General features: G+C 40.9%; 1 protein-coding gene across 5 annotated transcripts in view; it reads left to right on the top strand.

Moving 5' to 3' along the window:
- Positions 1–8,003, top strand: part of LOC109913227 (sorting nexin-11-like) — a 114,193-nt gene that overhangs the window by 81,932 nt on the left and 24,258 nt on the right. The window lies entirely within an intron of this gene.

The following is an 8,003-nucleotide window of genomic DNA, read 5'->3' as shown; positions in this document are numbered from 1 at the left end:
AAAGTTTTAATCGCTGGAGGGTTGATTAAAATAAACTGGAATGTCTCAAAACAGTTAATCCTGAACAGGATGTGGTTTTAGCTCTTCAAACACTGGGTTTCCTCTGCAGCTGCAAATGAAAAAAAAAACAGGTTTTACAGCACACCTTAAAAGATTAATCTAATTGTATCAAAATAGGTCGGTTTTGGACAGAAACTTTATGCAGCAGTTTTTACTGAACAGAGTAACATTTGCAAAATCTTATTCCAAGGCATTAGTTGAATGTACATACACAGCAACAGGACATTCAGCTCATCTGATCAACGGTAGTATATGGTATGTTGCTTTTATTAGCCGAGGCTTAGAGTTTAAGATTAGGGAGATTATGCTGGAACTGCATAAATTGTTGGTTAGGCCACAGATAGCATGTTGTGTGCAATTCTGGAATCTACATTATAGAAGGGATGTGATTGCACTGGAGAACGTGCAGAGGAGGTTTGCCAGGATGTTGCCCGGACTGAAGAGTTTTAGTTATGGAAAGAGATTGGACCCACTAAGGTTGTTTTCCTTGGAACAGAGGAGGCTGAGGGGGACATTATTGAGTTGTATAAAGTTATGAGGGGTGTAGACAGGAAGCAACTTTTCCCATTGACGGAGGGATCAATGACTGGGTGTATAGATTTATGATAAGGGGCAGATTTAGAGGGGATATGATGAAAAAGATTTTCACTTAGAGGGTAGTGGGAACCTGGAACTCACTGCCAGTAAGGGTGGTAAAGGCAGAAACATTGAAGAAGTATTTAGATATACACTTGAATTCCAAGACATGGAAAGTGATTAGAATAGTTAGATGGTTAGTTTTGACTGGTGTGGATTCAGTGGGCTGAAGGGCCTTTTTCTATGCAGTAGACCCCTATGACTCCATTTGAAATACTGTTCTTTACTGGGTTGGAGACAGATGCATTAGGGATGTTCTAAGTAAAGCTGAGTAGGAATGTAGAAGAGTCAGACTACTAAGAAAGAAATAACCTGCATTTATGTAACACTTTTCACAATCTTAAGACATTAGAATGGATTTTACAGTCAATGAAATACCTTTGAAATATATTCATTGGTGTACTGTAGGGAAATACATGCATGTATATCTACATATTGGGCTGATAAGTGGCAAGTAAAGTCTACATAACACAGCGGCCAGTCACTAACCAGATCCAACAAGAGAGAATCCACATATTGCCCTTTGGCATTCACCAGCATCGTCATTGCTGAATCACCCCACTATGAATATCCTGGGAGTTCCCATTGACCAGAAGCTGAACTGGACCAGTCATATAAATACTGTGAATAGATGAGTTGGTCTGAGGCTGGGATCTCTCAAGGTGAGTAAATTACAAATTTCTCAAAGCTTGCCTCCATCAACAAGGTATGAATCAGGAGTGTCATAGAATACTGTCTTCCTTGTATGAGGTCAGCTCCTACAATACTCAAAATGTTTGATGCCATTCAGGACAAAGCAGCCTATTTAATTGGCACCACCATCCACCACCTACAGCATTCACTCCCTCCTCCACAAGGTTCCTCTGACAGCAACTTCCAGACGTACAAACTCTACCACTTAGAATTTTCAAGGGCAGCAAATGTATTGGAGCACCACCACAGCAAGTTACCCTCCAAGCCACACCTTCGTAACTTGGAATCATTATCTCTGTTCTTTCACTGTCACTGGAGCAAAGTCCTGCCAGCTCTGTGGGTGAACTGACACATAGACTCCAGCTGTTCACGGAAACAATTCACCACCACCTTCTCAAGGGCTGTTAGGAATGGGTAATGAATGCTGGCCCAGCCCTGACACCCAGTCTCATGAATTTAAACGAAATGAAAGTACAATTCCTACTGCGATAATTCATGCACTAAATCTTCTGTTTCCTGTCACTCACATTCAATCAAAAGCAATGACTATGCAAGGCATAGAAAACAGTAAGGATGAGAAAAGTAATATTTAACCAGGCTTTCTGGCTCCAGGCAATGTAATTTGACTTCTAAACTCCACTCCATATTAAGCTACATGTAACTGTTAACTCAAATCAAAGCAAAAATACTGCAGATTGTGGAAATTGAAATAGTTCTGAAGAAGTCTTATCAGACTCATAATCTTAATGCTGTTTCTGTCTCCACAAATGCTACCAGACCTGCAAAGTTTCTCCAGCATTCTCTGTGTTTGTAGCTACTAGCCTACTTTGCTTGGGTCTTATATTCATTTAAACAACCGAAGAAAGAAAGACTTCCATTTCTACATTGCCTTTCACAATCATAAGATGTCCCAGAGCATTTTAGGACAAATTTCATATTCTCTGAAGGCTCACCACCGTTTTAAATGAGAAAAAGGACAACTTTCCATACATGCAGTTCCCACAACAGTGAGTTAATGACCAGTTTTGAAGATATTGATCAAGGACGAAGTATTTTCCAAAACACCGGGGAGATTTCCCCAGCTCTATTTTAAAGGAAGCTAAGATATTTTAACAACCACCCGATAGGACAGATAGGGGCTGTTCCAAAAGATGACGTGTGACAATGCAACTCTGTCTCAGACAATCTTTCAGTTGACAGACTGAGACCTGGCAAAGTGATGGGACTTTATAATATTCTCCTCTTGATGTGCATGTTAGCGTTGGGCCTGAATTCTTGCTCAATTGGGAAAATTCTTGTCTTCACAACGTGACTGAGGAGAAAGTGCCCTGCATGGTCTAGCTTTCACTCTGGTGAAGGAGGGGTGTGATTTTAATAGGAGTTCAGGCCCACTAATCCTGAAAAGAGTTTGGATGAGGAACAAGATCTGTATAAAAGGCCAGCCTTAGTGATACGGGACTTTGTTGTAGCTGTTTAAAAAAAAATTTAAAACAAGAAAATCTTGCTAGTCCACAACACTCACATCCCCTCGCTAGAAGGTGTGGATGGGATGCAGGTCTGGCTTTATCTGTGGAGAGAGTAGGAGTTAATTTCTTAGGTCAATACTCCTTACATCAGGTCAGGAGTAGGCAATGGCTTAGTGGTATTATCACTAGACTATTAATCCAGAAACGCAGCTAATGTTCTGGGGATCTGGGCTCAAATCCCACCACGGCAGATGGTAGAATTTGAAATCAGTAAAGAATCTGGAATTAAGAGTCTAATGATAACCATGAATCAATTACCGATTGTCAGGAAAAACCCATCTGGTTCGCTAATGCCCTTTAAGGAAGGAAATTTGTCATCCTTACCTGATCTGGGTGGGCAATTAGGGATGGACAATAAATGCTTGCCTAGCCAGAAACATCCATATCCCGCCAGTGAGTAATAAAAACGATTAGAACTGAACTGCACCATTTACAGGAAGGGTGATGAAAGGTGTAAACCCGAAACGTCGACTTTCCTGCTCCTCTGTTGCTGCCTGATCTGCTGTGTTCATCTAGCTCTACCTGTGTTGACTCTGACTCCAGCATCTGTAGTTCTTGTTATTGAGCCCTGATGAAGGGTGTAAACCTGAAATTTCGACTTTCCTGCTCCTCTGATGCTGCCTGACCTGCTGTGTTCCTTCAGTTCCACACTATATTGACTCTGACTCTGAGATCTCCCCTCATTCAGACGAACGAGGTGGGATCTCATAGGCACTTATAAAACTCTAACAGGAATGGACAGGGTAGATGCAGAGAGGATGCTCCCGATGATGGGTGTGTCCAGAACCAGGGGTCACAGTATGAGGATCCGGGGTAGACAATTTGGAATGGAGATGAGATATTTCTTCACCCAAAGAGTGGTGGGCCTGTGGAATTCATTATCACGGGACGTAGTTGATGCCAAAACATCGAATGTATTCAAGAGGCGACTAGATAAAGCACTTGAGGCGAAAGGGGAGAAAGCAGGATTAGGCTATTGAGTTAGACAATCAGAAACGATCGTGAAGAATGGTGGAGCAGGCTTGAAGGGCCAAATGGCCTCCTCCTGCTCCTATCTTCTATGTTTCTATGTTTCTTTCCAGCATCTGCAGTTCCAGCATTTCCAGCATTTTGTTTCAAATTTCCAGAACGTGCAATATTTTGTTTTTGTAAAAGCCTCAATATTTAGATGAACAAATCACCTATTGTGTCGATATATTAACTTTTAAAAACTGATGCAGAAATTGTTGTTAATGGTAAATCATTCACTGTAGTCTCTTCAAAGCCAAAGGCCAGAATTATTGCGCTGATATCAGTCCTCTAAAAGTATAATGTGTTTTAACAGAGGTTTCAGCCTTAGGGTCATTCTTAGGTTTATACGTCTGCAGGTCTGCCAATAGACCATGATATATTCATACTTTGCAATATTTTTCTTTGAGCAGTGCCTGTATTCTTGAGCAGGTTTCCAGGAACAATGCCAGGCTTGGTGATAGTTGAGTGTATAATAACTAATGGAAATAAAACTGAAAAGCAAGGTGAGCCATCTCTGGGTTGGAGAGGGGGCACAGAATAGGTACGATTTCTACTCTTTATAGTTATCCAATGACTGACCCTGACTATAAAGTGCACTTTTATGGCTCTGAATTGAGGACAGAATTGGACTTCACATTTATCTTTTGGGTGAGGTTAAACTCAGGCTCTGATCTGCTGTCTTAAGAAGACATAAAAGACAGTACAGAGCATTCTCCCTGATTTTCTGAATAATATTTATCCCTCAATCAATGCCAGTTTGAAAAAAAATGGTCTGGCCATTATCACTTTTTTGCTTACAGGAGATTTCTGTTGGCAAATTAGCTGTTGCTTTTCATAAATTACAATAGCTACTACATTTCAAAGATGCTTTGGACTACCCTCAGGTTGAGAAAGGTGCTATAGAAATGCAGGTTTTCCTTTGTTTCTGTGTGTTGCCTGCCATAGTTAAATAGCCTGCCAATACTCACTTTTGAAGAGTGTTCAGTTGGGTCTGTAATTGACAGCTGTTGAACATAAGAAATAGGAGTAGTGTAGAACCCTGACACTTCCCTGTCAGTCAGCACTTTTTAAACTCATTTTTTTGCCTCAACTCCACTTCTCCACTGTTTCACACATCCCTTGATTCCTTGAAAGATCAAAAATCTATTATTTATCCCTGTTTAAATGTGTTATGCAGTGAAGTTTCCAAATCACTGAATTCCGAAAATTCACAACTCCCTGGAAGAAGGAATTTCTCAGTCCTCAGTTATCAATCTCTATCCTTAAGCTATGCCCGTTGTAAATTCCCCAGCCAGGGCAAACAACCTTGCAGTGCTTAGAGATAGCAAGAACTGCAGATGCTGGAGTCAGAGATAACACAGTATTGAACTGGAGAAGCACAGCAGGCCAAGTAGTATCAGAGGAGGCCATGGGTCCCGACCCGAAATGTCAACTTTCCTGCTCTTCTGATGCTGCATCGCCTGCTGTGCTTAACCTTGCAGTTCTTGCTCTCCAGCTGCTTTAGAAATTTGTATGTTTCAAAAAGAACACCTCTTTCTTCTAAACTGTTGCAGCTTTGATTTGATTTAAGCTTTATTGTCACGTGTGCACAAGTACAGGAGTACAGTGAAAAGTGTACGATGTCACCATCTTAGGTACGAACATAACTAGGTACAAACCTTAGATACAAGTAGTAACATAGAGAAACAGAGCTAAAAGTAAAGCATTACAGTTGTTCATATTCAGCAACTCATCAAAAGCCACATCTCTCATTCAGGAACCAATCTAGTGAACCTTGGCTGTACTGCCTGTAGTGCAAGCATATCCTTTCTTAGATATATTGACCAATACTATTCACACTACTCCAAATGTGTTCTCACTGAAGCCCTGTAGAATTATAAAGACTTCCTTATTCTTATACTTCCACCCCTAGACCCCAACAAAAATCAGTTGCTGCAGTACAGTTAGGAAGAGCTTTTGTTAAAAAGTCTTTCCAAATTAAAATACCATTATTCCTACAAAGCTTTTGTATAGCAATAGATGCCGACCATTCAGCTCCTCAAACATGTTTCGCCACTCAGTGAGATCCAAGTCTTAACAGCAGCTACCACTTTGGTCCCTTACTTTGAATACCCTTACTAAAAAAAAAATCTAAGTTTTGAAGATAGTAAGAACTGCCGATGCTGGAGCCAGAGTACTCATAAGTTTTTAAAAAGGTTGCTAAGGCAGGGGTCAAATAAAAACTCCAAAACTTTAGGTAACACAGTGTGGAGCTGGAGGAACACAGCAGGCCAAGCAGAGTCTTGACCCAAAACGTCGGCTTTCCTGCTCCTCTGATGCTGCTTGGCCTGCCGAGTTCCTCCAGCTCCACACTGTGTTACCTAAGTTTTGAAGTTTTTATTTGACCCCTGCCTTAGCAACCTTTTTAAAAACTTATGAATACCACAGAACTTGCTGATTCATCTAGCATATCCCACATAATTGTGAAACCTTGTGATATCACAATATATAAACTCTCCTTCTCACCCAAAATGACAGGATTTTCCAGAAGTGAGAAACCAGATTAAAACCTCAACTTTCTGGGGGGATTGTTCCAGATTTCCACTAGTCACCCGTTCTGTGCTAACTGTGATCCTGAATGGGCTATCTTTCATTTTGTGATTTTACCCCCTTGTTGTACAAGACATCTGTAAGAGGAAATGGCATCTTATCTATATTTTGTTAGCAACTCCTTTCTTGAGGTGAACTGAAAAGCATGTGAGGAACATAAATGCATCTGACCTGAGTCCTATCTCTCACATTGCTCTGGTAATCCTGCTTTGTGTTGCGCTCAGCTAATTTCAGAGCCTACCCCTTGATTATTTATTCTTTGAATTTGTAAACCATGGTTAGTGCATTTATAGCTAGCTTGAACCCTGTCACCTGTGTGATAATCAGTAATATGTTCTTAAACCTAAGCTAGCCAGACAAGATGGGGGTTGGTGGACAGGATAGAAGCTATTTACTTAGATATAAAGCCTGCCTCTACAGACCAACTGCTTATGGCTCAGGTTACGCAGGTCTAATGAAAGGAGAGTTCTTTCCTGGTGTTATAAAGTAATTACATTTTGTTAAAGCTGTGCTGTTTGGTATTTGTGTTTGTTCCATGTTTAAGCTCAAGCTGTGGCTCATATAGGAATACCCCGGCAACTGGGAACAATGCTGGAAAACACATTCAGTGCATAAAAAGGGAAGAAAGCAGTTATTTACAAGGTTGTTTGAGAGCACCTCGGAATAAATAAGGGTCCATTCGTAAGGTTTAAACAACAGCTGGCACTTATATAGCCAAATTAATGTAGTGAAATGTCCCAATGATCTTCATAGGAGCATCATCAGCCGAAGTTTTATATTAAGTGACAAAAAGATTTGTGGGGATAGGTGACCAAAAGTTTGCTTAAAGAAGTGAGTTAAAGGATGTGAAAGAGGAGGAAAGTTTTAGGGGGGAAATCCAGAGCCTGGGGCCCAGACAACTGAAGGAGGCCACTCAGCCTGTCCCCTCTGTGTCAGCGCTTTGGAAGACCAAAGCATTTAGTTCAAGCAGTTTTATCTTTCTGCAATGTGATGCTAATATTTCCTCTTTGTATAAAATTCTCTTTTGAAAGTTAACATTGAATCTGTGGCCATTAGGTTTCTCAAACAAGGAAGCAGCTAGACTCTATATACTAATACTTCGGAATGGCCGAAGAGGGGCAGGGCAAGAAGCAAAAAGAAGGGTCCCGACCTGAAACATCAGCTTTCCTGCTCCTCCGATGCTGGCTGGCCTGCTGTGTTCATCCAGCTCTACACCTTGTTATCTCAGACTCCAGCATCGGCAGTTCCTACTATCTGTTATGAAAAGAAGAAAGATTTGTGTTCACAATGCATGTTTTATGACCTTTGGGCATTCCTGAAGCTCCTTTGAAATGTGGTCAATGTTGTAATGTGTTGAAATATGGCAAGCTATTTGCACACAGCAAAGCCCCACCAATGTTAAAGTCTAAATGACCACGTCTTGCTTTTAATGATTGGTTCAGGGATAAAAATGGGCCAGGATATTGGGAAGAACTCCCCTTCTGTTCT

Source organism: Rhincodon typus, chromosome 30, assembly GCF_021869965.1.
Source record: "Rhincodon typus isolate 14 chromosome 30, sRhiTyp1.1, whole genome shotgun sequence".
NCBI classification, from domain to species: Eukaryota; Metazoa; Chordata; class Chondrichthyes; order Orectolobiformes; family Rhincodontidae; genus Rhincodon; species Rhincodon typus.
Note: the sequence above shows the minus strand (reverse complement) of the source record. Positions and strands in the feature narration are given on the sequence as shown.